Source organism: Saimiri boliviensis, chromosome 9 (assembly GCF_048565385.1).
Source record: "Saimiri boliviensis isolate mSaiBol1 chromosome 9, mSaiBol1.pri, whole genome shotgun sequence".
Taxonomy (NCBI): Eukaryota; Metazoa; Chordata; class Mammalia; order Primates; family Cebidae; genus Saimiri; species Saimiri boliviensis.
In genome coordinates, this window is record NC_133457.1 from 16,981,324 (window position 1) to 16,992,052 (window position 10,729).

Below are 10,729 nucleotides of genomic sequence, written 5' to 3' on the forward strand. Positions count from 1 at the left end.
TTTAAAACCACTTGCCTTGCCAGGTGTGTTGGCTCACACCTGTAATCCCAGCACTTTGGGAGGCCAAGGCAGGCAGATAATCTAAGGTCGGGAGTTTAAGACCAGCCTGACCAGCGTGGAGAAACCCTGTCTCTACTAAAAATACAAAATTAGCCAGGCATGGTGGTCCATGCCTGTAATCCCAGCTACTTGGGAGGCTAAGGCATGAGAATCACTTAAACCCGGGAGGCGGAGGTTGTGGCAAGCCAAGATGGTGCCATTGCACTCCAGTCTGGGCAACAAGAGCAAAACTCCATCTCAAAAAAAAAAAAAAGAAAAACACTTGCCTCTATGTATATGTCACTTTATGTAGCTGTAATTACTATAATACATGCAATACTGTTTTGATTCTTTTCATATATTTTCTTTTTGCATAATCACTATAATTGGAGATTTGATAAGTAAAATAATATTGACACAGTATTATATACAGTACTTAGTCATTGTCCAATAGTTAAGAGTAAGGTTGCATTTAATTTTGGAGGACAGATATAACACTGCAATTGATTTTGTCACCAGTCATATTGTATCCTTAACCAAAATATTAGAACATGATATGCAGTTCATTATATTCATATTACTTTCTAAACCTTTAAAATGATTTACAATCCCCTCCCTGGAGTATCTGGGGAAACAGATTCATCACAACCTTGCCCAAGTTGAGTGTTAGGTATTTTCTTTTTTAATTGTTAGAGTAATGCATTGTATTAACAAGAGCACTTTTTCTTGCAAACAGTAGAAACCAGCTTGAAGCCTCTTAAAGGAAAAATGAGAATTATTTTCTTATGTGACTAAAAGTCCAGAGGTTATCAGAATTTTGGCAGCATTGGATCCGGGGAATCAAATAATGGTGCAAGATTCAATTTCTCTTTTTCTAGTAGTCAGCCTTGCATTATTCTTGATGAACTTTATTCTTGGGCAGGACCTCATATCCTGCTAGTTTAGACTCTTAATACTCCAGCATAAGCCTGGGATCCATTCTGATTGGCTCAGCCTGAACTAATCACTTTGGCTACATGCCTCTCTTGAACTCAGGTTTGAAATCTCCACATCAGAACAACATTGATTCAGAACTGGAGGGGAATGATGCTCTAGAGAGGTACTAGGCAAGCAAAAACCATGTTTACAACATAGAGATTATATGTAACTTTTCCTTTAGCATGCATTTATGTTAATGTTCTAACATTATTTTAATACAGTGTTTAGGACATTTACATAGCAATATATACCATATTATTTAATTAAGTATTTATTTATTTATTTATTGAGACAGGGTCCCTTTTCATTACCCAGGCTGTAGTGCAGTCAGGCAATCTTGTCTCACTGTAACCTCCACCTCTCAGGTTCAAGCAGTTCTCTGCCTCAGCCTTCAGAGTAGCTGGGATTAATGGCACATGCCACCACAATTGGCTAATTTTTGTATTTTTAGTAAAGACAAGGTTTTACCATATTGACCAGGCTGGTCTGGAACTCCTCAGCTCAAGTGATCCGCCTGCCTTGGCCTCTCAAAGTGTTGGGATTACAGGTGTGAGCCACTGTGCCTGGCCTATTTTAAAAATTATATTTATTTAAATAAAGAGTCCTATAAAATATTTATAAAGGAAAAGTAAGTGATTTTCAGAATAACAACTTTGCTTGTTAAGAATTCTACATATATAAACTTTTTCTTGATATCTGTAAGTCAAGATTTGGCTCAAATGCTTATGTAATTAGCAATGATGGGCCCGGACATAGTGTAGAAAAATAAACATAAAAAAGAAATTAGCGTTGACATTATGAAATTAGACATGTAGAATCTCCAGTTGCACATAGAGTGTTCTATGTGATAGTTATTCTGAACATACTGTGCTCTCACAAAACATGTCTCTTGAATTTTAGGAGTGGGAGAACATTCAGCAGCTACTGAGATATTTCTTTTTAATCTGTTGATGGTTTATTAAAAAGAGAAACTGTAACTTTAACCAGTACATCATTGTGATTTTAAAGTTTGCAGAACACACCCATAATCATATATAATTGAAGTTGTATTGGTAAAGAAGAATTATTTATCATTTATTCAAGGTGATGGAGCACAACACTCATGCCTAAAATATTCTTATTCTGAAGGGAAGATGAAAAAGCAACATAGCAATTTCTCTTGAGAACCAGCTTGTCATTTATACAGTACAAGACACAGGAGTAAAAAGAAAGAGCTTATGTTCATTTCTGAAAGCACCACTGATACATTAGAATCCAAAATGTGATAAGGACAAGATTAGATCAAATGTTCTCAACAATAATACTGAAACATTTGGTTACATGAGAAAAAATATTGTATGCAGTTTCCTATTTGCTTCTTTCATTTTGTTTTCATCTATTAAAATTAATGTGATGTCTAGTAGCTGCATATCACATTCTTAAACATTAGGTACATTTTAATGTGCTATATTAACAAGAATACAGCCTAGGAAAAGGATTTTTTTTTTAATGTTTTTCTTTTTTTTCCTTTAGGGATGGTATCTCACTATATTGCCAGGCTGGAGTGCAGTGGCTATTCATAGGAGTGATCCCACTGTTGTTCAGCACAGGAGTTTTGACCTGCTCCATTTCCGACCTTGGCCAGTTCACTTCTCTTTAGACAACCTGGTGGTCCCCTGCTCCCAGGAGGTCACCATATTGATGCCAAACTTAGTGTGGACACCTGATTGGCATAGCGTACTACAGCCCAGAACTCCTGGGCTCAAGCAATCCTGCCTCAGCCTCCTGAGTAGCTGAGACTACAGGCACATACCACCCTACACCTGGCTGTTTTTCTTTAGTGTTGACAAATTGAGGTCATTTGGCAAGAGAAACAGTGGAAACACAGCAAGGTGGAGAACATTTGTAATTATGGCAAGGTGTAACATTTTAAGACATGAATCCTTATTAATTACTTATAGATGCTAAGGGCAACTGGTAAAATGTATCTGCTACAGGTAAATATTGATATTCTTAAAAATGGAGGCTAATAGTAATTTGGCTTTTAACTTTTCTTTAACTCATCAAATTTATTTGTATTTCATAAGATATTAAATTAGTTCAAAGACTGTGTAGAAGTAATACTGGTATTCATCTTCACCTAAGAATGAAGACATTATTTACACCTAGAGTCTTAAAAAAATTCTAGGTTTTTGGCTGAGTGCAATGGCTCATGCATGTAATACTAGTACTTTGGTAGGCTGAGGCAGGAGGATCACTTGAACCCAAGAGTTCAAGACCAGCCTGGGAGAGCCCTTCTCCACAAAAAGTAAAAAAAAAAAAAAAAAAAAAAAGCCTTGCATGGTGGCACATGCCTGTGGTCCCAGCTACTCAGAGGACTCAGGCAGGACAATTGCTTAAGCCTGGGAGATCAAGACTGCAGTGAGCTGTGGTTGTGCCATCAGAGTCACACCCTGTCTCAAAAAAAAGTTTCTTCAGCTATTGGTTCGATACAGAAAAACTTTGTATTACATGTGAATTTCTGGGCCTTCAGACCTGTCAAATCATGCCTTACCATACATTCTATCCTTATAAATATTCCAATGATAGACATTATAGATGATTTCTACATTTCTATGATTCTAATCTGGATACATTCTTGCAAGTTAACCTTTCCTTAATTTAGTCATAAAATAAGAGCTAACACTTACTGTTTTTATATGCCAGTTATTCTTCTAAACACTTTAACTGTATGTTGGTACCATTTTACAAATGGAGAAACTCAGTCAAGGGAAGTTAAGTGTCATCCGTACAAACATATAGCTAGTAAATGAAGTTATTCTGGCTTGGATGTCCAATATTCTGTGACCTCCTATGGAGCCTTATCACCTTTAGGGTGGAACTTCTTCTTCTTTTTTTTTTTTTTTTGCAATAGCTGAAGTGTCCACCTACAGTTACAGAGCAGTGAAAGGGCAAGAGATAGTTGAAGCCTTTCTAGGACAACAATTAATGAGCTCTGAAGAAAACACCAGAAACCAGTTTTAAAATTTGGATTAGAATTCCCATAGAGCATGAAATTAGAAATTCCTCAGACTGAGAACCACTTGAACCTGGGAGGTGGAGGTTGCAGTGAGTCAAGATCATGCCACTGCACTCCAGCCTAGCGACAGAGCAAGACTCTTGTCTCAAAAAAAAAAAAAAAAAAAAAAAAAAAAAAAAAAAAAAAAATTTCCCAGGCTTAAGTGATCCTCCCACCTCAGCCTCTTAAGTAGCTGGGACTACAGGTGTGCACCACCATACCTACCTAATTTTTGTATTTTTAGTAGAAATGGAGTTTTGCCATGTTGCCCAGGCTGGTGTCGAATTCCTGGGCTCAACAGATTCTCTCATCTTGGCCTCCCAAAGTGCTGGGATTACAGGTGGGAGCCACAGCACCTGGCCAGGTATATTTTTATTAACTTATTATTATTATTTTTGAAACTAAGTCTCACCATGTCGCCCAGGCTGGAGTGCAGTGTGGTAATTTCGCCTCATTACAACCTCCACCTCCCAGATTCAAGCGATTCTCCTGCCTCAGCCTCCTGAGTAGCTGGTTTTACAGGCGCATGCTGCAACCACACCCTGCTACTTTTTTGTATGTTCAGTGGAGACAAGGTTTCACCATGTTGGCCAGGGTGATCTTGAACTGCTGACCTCAGGTGATTCTCCTGCCTCTGCCTCCCAAAGTGCTGGGATTATAGTTGTGAGCCACTGCACCCAGCAATTAACTTATTTTTATCTGTTAAAATCATTATAAACATGATAGAACCATTAGTAAACACAAATGACAATAAACAGAATTTAAAAATAATCCATAGTCATAGTTCTCTGTATTACAACCACTTTAACATGGATACATCTTTAAAACAAAAATAAGATGAGACATTTAATATCACATTTCTGCCTGGCTGCTTTTAGGACAAATATTGGAGAGCTGGCTACATGAAATCCATACTTTGAAAAGCAGGTTTGGGTAGTTTTAAGGCATATGCAATTCCTAAGAATCCTCAATTTTTGAAAAATTGAATACCTATTTATAAATAGAAACATTGAACAATACCTTATTTGTAAGTTTTTCAAATCTAGACTAGTACTATGTACTGAACTATTATTTCTGTGAATTATTAAGTTGCCTAATACTTTCAGCCTATTCATCCTGAGGACAATTCAGTTTTTAATCATTTCTAAGCTTTTATTGAAGTCTTGACTTCCGCTTCCACAGAAGAGAAAAGGAGGTAACTGAGAAAGACAACAAGCCTCTTGTTTGGCAGCAAGCTTTTAGCAGAAAATTGCTGTCTACACAAGTGGTATCAAACGTCATTACACCTGCTTGCAAATATTAAGACAGGCAAGGGCATGATCAGACAATCTGGTTATTGACTTCAGATATCTCACTTCAGAGGTGATTGCAATTTCACCAAGTGTCCCAGCCATGTGTGAAAACTGTGTTTTAAGGAACTCTGCGACCAATAATAAGTTACATGAGAACATTGCTTTGAAAGTTTATGAAGATTCCACAGGCAATGAGAATATGAGCTGTGATTCTAGCCCCCTCAACTAGCATTTGCAACCATTCTTTTAAATTCTATTGTCAAATTTTGAGTATCACATTATAGTTTTTCTAACAGTAGCAAATTACAGAAAAGAAGATCTTACTTTTGACTTTTAAACAGCAATTAAGCATTTGCCTGTAAAATTCTAAATTTGCTTCCTTCATGGTAAGGTCTGCTTTGTTGAATGAGCTAAAAATGTGTATTTATTCATATACTGACTTCCAGAACAGTTCAAGGGATCTTTTGCATTATGTACTTGAAGATACATGAGATTTAGAGAAAAAGTAAAAGCTGAATCAGTCATTATTGCACTAATTTTGTGATTATAAATTTGCTTGGAGGTCTAAGGAGTAAAAGTTTTAATACAATTAATAGCCCAGCCTATTTAAAGAAACAACAGGTCTATGGCTCTGTGCACTAAGCTTAGCACGAAATTTTCACTGCTTTCTGATGTCAGTACTTGTTATTATTTTTGTGATTAAATCCAGTTTTCATTTATCCAAACCAGGCAATCAGTAACTTTACATTTCTCTTCCATTACCTTCAAAGGAGTATTTTGAGAATCCTCCATTTACTTATCTATTTTCAAATGCCCTGATTCACTCCTCAACCTGCCCATATCTCATGAGGTTGAGCACAAAAACAAATAAGGCCAGAAAGAATGGAGGTTTATGATTATACAATGCGTTGACCTTTGGAGTGGTGTTTTCTAAATTATTGTGTGTGTGTGTGTGTGTGTGTGTGTGTGTGTGTGTGTGTGTGTTTGTGTGTGTTTCAATTAAAGATTCAGACAAAGGAAGAATCCTGGACTTGCTTTTCATGTCATCTCCACGGAGATGTTAAGAAGAGCTGCTCTGCACCCATCCTGTTTGTAAAAACAACCTTCCCAGAGGAACCCCAGACCATTATTGTTCTCCCCTGTTGCTGTTGGTAATTGATTCAGGACGCTTTCTTGAAGAATGAGGGGTTCTATTTCATTATTACTACTGATGAATATGTTACACATGAATTGCAAAAAATTTGAATGCAATAAAATGAATAGCAGTACAACTATAATGAATATAATTTAGGCCTTCAGGGTATAGAATTTGCAGTGTTGCAAACATTCATTTTGAACATCAATGATAATTACATTGTAGCTATAAAAATATAGAAAATGGACTGAAATGACCTTCCTTCTGTAATACTCTGCAAGTTGTTTGATAAAAGGAATTCTGTCACTTGTCTGTTTCATATGTAGGGGAAGATGGAGGTAAGGGTGTGGGGAATGGGAGACAATGAGAGGAGGGCAGATGGGAGTGTGGGATGTAGCTCTTTACTTTGTAATTGTATTATAGTATATAAGAAATAGTGATGTTAGTAAGCTTCAGCAAGGACCCACCATAAATGTAGGTAGAGGCAGGGACAGAGAGGAGGACACTGACTGAAACAAGTTATATGATCTCAGTAATGGGACAATGCCACTTTGTTCTCCTCTTTTTTTCAGAGAATACAAGTCAAACAATAAGTGGAAGACTCTCAAGCTTATTCACCCATATCACGACATGAAGGTCAGTTTGGTGTCTCTTCACTTCCTCCCACCCCACAGGGATAGCAGATATCCTTCTGCTCATGGAAGGTTAGACTTATTGCAGGGCTACAGCACAGGGCCTATTGTCATCCTGAGCCACCCTGGCTTCCCCACAGGTCTCCGGAGTTGCATCCTAGAAATGTAGTAAGAGATGACCCAGTGTGGCCACGTTTTCCTCTCCCACACACCAAATATCCAGTGTGGCCAGATTTTCCTCTCCCACACACCAAATACTTCCACAGCTTCGGGTACCACTTTCCTCTGAGCAAATTCTTCCCCACTTTCTTTCAAAATGTTAATTGGAGTTTATCCACTATGTTCTCAGCATTACCACTCTTTTGAGCAGGAAAGTCAGATAATTCTTCTCATAAGCTTCAGCTCCCTGCTGAGTTGTGTCCTCTCTCCTGGAATGATTGGACAGGTGCTATGCACAGTAAGTCCAGTTAATGTGTGGCTGCTCCACTCCTCCAGCTGAGAGCATTTGTTTGAAGGATATTGCCATCAGTTACAATGGAATCTTGAAACATTTCACTCCAGTATGCTGCAATCTCCTTGAGTACTGGAGAGATTATTTTCTTAAGGCTTTTTTTTTTTTTTTTTTTTTTTTTTTTTTAAGTTTTACCAATAGGAGGAAGCCTCCCTCAAAATGATCGAGACTCAGCAGGGCTGGCACAGCTAAGCTTGATCGTTCTTAGCTGGTGTCTTATTGCTGCTTCTTGCCCAGCTTCCTTTCTGTTTTTTAACCTGGCCTCCTCTTTTATGTTCACTTATTTCATTATTTGAAAGAAAACAGCAGGACCTGGAAACTCTAGTCCAGTTATGCTCCTGGATTCCTGTCTTGCCCTGCGGTCTCTTTTGATCTAAATTTGTTTCTCACTGTTACAAATGTGGTAGCTGAGAAGCCTGCAGAATCTGAAATAAACTAAGGATTGGTATGAGGATGTATATATTAATATAAGTGTGAGAAGCAAGGTTCATCTTCTGTATATTCCGGCTTGATCTCATGTTGGCGACAATTGTAGATATTGCATCCTTGCTTCCCAAACAGAGTTTTTATGGCCACAAGGAAGTGTGAGTTCCTACATTTAATTACAACATATGGTGAGTTACAACATGCTCTGCTGCTGGTTTTACCACTTGAGAAGTAATTGGGGGATTGTCCATTGGTAGATATTTAATTGCCTCAGGGCTGCAGAAGAGGTGTTGCCACAAGCTGGTTTCACAATGAAAGGCCACCTCTGGGATGCAATAGATTAGGCTGGCCTGCTTTTCTTGGGCAAAGACAACATGAACTCCAGCCTGTCTTCGTAATAAACTGCTCTTTCATCTTTATTTTTTGCTTCCTTGGCTGGCTCTTAGAAGAAAAAGTCAAATTTTAAAAGAAATGGTACTTAAATTGGAAGTTGGCTGCTCACTACTCAGGGAGGGCGTATGTGACATTCTATTAATGACCTATCATGTACATATTTTTTGTTTGAATTCCTATAAGTGGCTGCCCTTTTCCTAAATCTCCTTAATTTATTCAATAAAAATGTTATCCCCTAAATATGCCAGACACTAAGGGTTTTAAGTTTTATCTTTTTAAAAAATATTACATACTTCTTATTGGATATTTAAAATAATATTTGGAGTTTATGTTAATATACTATTTTCCATTTGAGCCATGTCGACTTTCTTAAAGAATTTCAAGATACAACTTATATCTACATTTACACTATAATGTGAATTCATGATTTTCAACTCACTTGAAATACTAAGTTTTTAATTGAGTTGATTTGTTTGGTAGACTAATTTTATGTGTAATTGAAATGTTTCTTTTATAGATACTTTAGTACATTTTGTTGCCATGGATTCATTTCTCACATCTAATTCCTAACCCTGGAAAAGTAATTTTTAAAAATTAGCAGGGAACATTTCTTTTTAGATAAGTCCTAAGACCTTTCCAGTTCCAGATTGCTTTCTGTTGAAAGGAGAAGTTGTGTTTTAGAAAGACACAATTGATCTCCATGATGTCAGCTTCAAAAATCAATCAACCTAAATAAGGAACTAGAACTTCATGGAGAAAGGCTAATTTCAAGATTGTGGCAGAGAAGGTACATGATAAGCCTGGGATTTTTGAGTGTCAGAAAATAAGGAAGTGCTCAAACGATGATCAGTGTGCGTCAAAATGACTTGGAAGCCAGCCTGAATGAATTCCAACTGGTATCCCGGTTCAAATCTGGGATAATTTCAGCAAGAGTGAGAGGGAGAAATCGATTAATTATAAATGAATGAAATAAGAATTCATGGCTCCAAATTCATAATAACTAAATGAAGAAGAAGAAAAAGATGTTTCTTACAGCAAAATCCTGGCTGATAGGTAAGACAAATAGGTAAAGTAGAGTTAGGAAATTACCATTTTGTACCCATCACAGTATAATTGATTCTGGCTAGAATGATCAATAAATGCCAGATCTAGCAGAAGGAATTTTGATGAAGAACAAGTTATATACCCAGTCTCAAAATACCGCTCCACAAGTTAATTAATAATTATGAGGGAAAATAGCGTAGAAGTGGAAAAACATCTTACTTAACCAAGTAGATCAACACTGATATCATTAACAAGAAGCAAAGGAACACCAAGTACCTCCCTATGTGATAACACAAGCAAAACACAACATCACTCATGTAGTAATCCAACCAGGAGGCAACAGAGAAACCCAAATCTTAATAGATATAATCTATGAAATAACTGACCTGTATTAATCATAAATGCCAATGGCACAAAACACAAAAAAATATTGAGAAACTGCTTTAAATTAAATGAGTCTAAAGAGACAGGACAACTAAATGCAATATGTAATCCTAGACAGTATCCTGAACTGGACCAAGATTCTTTAAATAATATTTTGGGAAGAATTAAGGAAATTAAAAGGAACTTCAAATTATTCTGTCAATGTTAAATGTCCTGAGTTTTTAAAATATTTGATAATTATTATACATTTAATAATTATACTGTGGTCATGTTAAGAAAAAAATTTGTTATGTAATATAAACTGAAATATTAAAGGATAAAGAGGCATGATATGTGCACCTACTCATATAGTTTAGAAAAAAATGTGTATTTTCAAGATGTGTAATATATTTAAATAGACATAGATGAGACAAAGCAAATGCTAAAACTTGAGAAATCTGGGTAAAGACTTTTTCTATTTAAGTGTTCTTTGTACTGTTCTGGCAATGTTTCTGTAAGTTTGAAATGACTTCAAACACAAAAATAAAAATAGAAGGAGACAGCCAGCTGAATTACTTTTGTGAATGCTTAATATAGCCTCATTACTCTGAAAAACAAATAGGTATTAAGAGATATAGAACTACCCATTAGAACTTTAAAATCTATATGCTGTCCAAACAAGACAAGAAAGAATGAAAGAAAGAAATAAAGAAAGAAAGACCTTTAAAATCTCCTTGAGAATAGTATGTTAGCATATAAAACAATTAAATGAATTAATCTTTTTTTTTTTTTTTTTTTTAGACGGAGTCTCACTCTTGTTGCCCAGGCTGGAGTGCAATGGCGAGATCTCGGCTCACTGCAACCTCTGCCTCCTGGGGT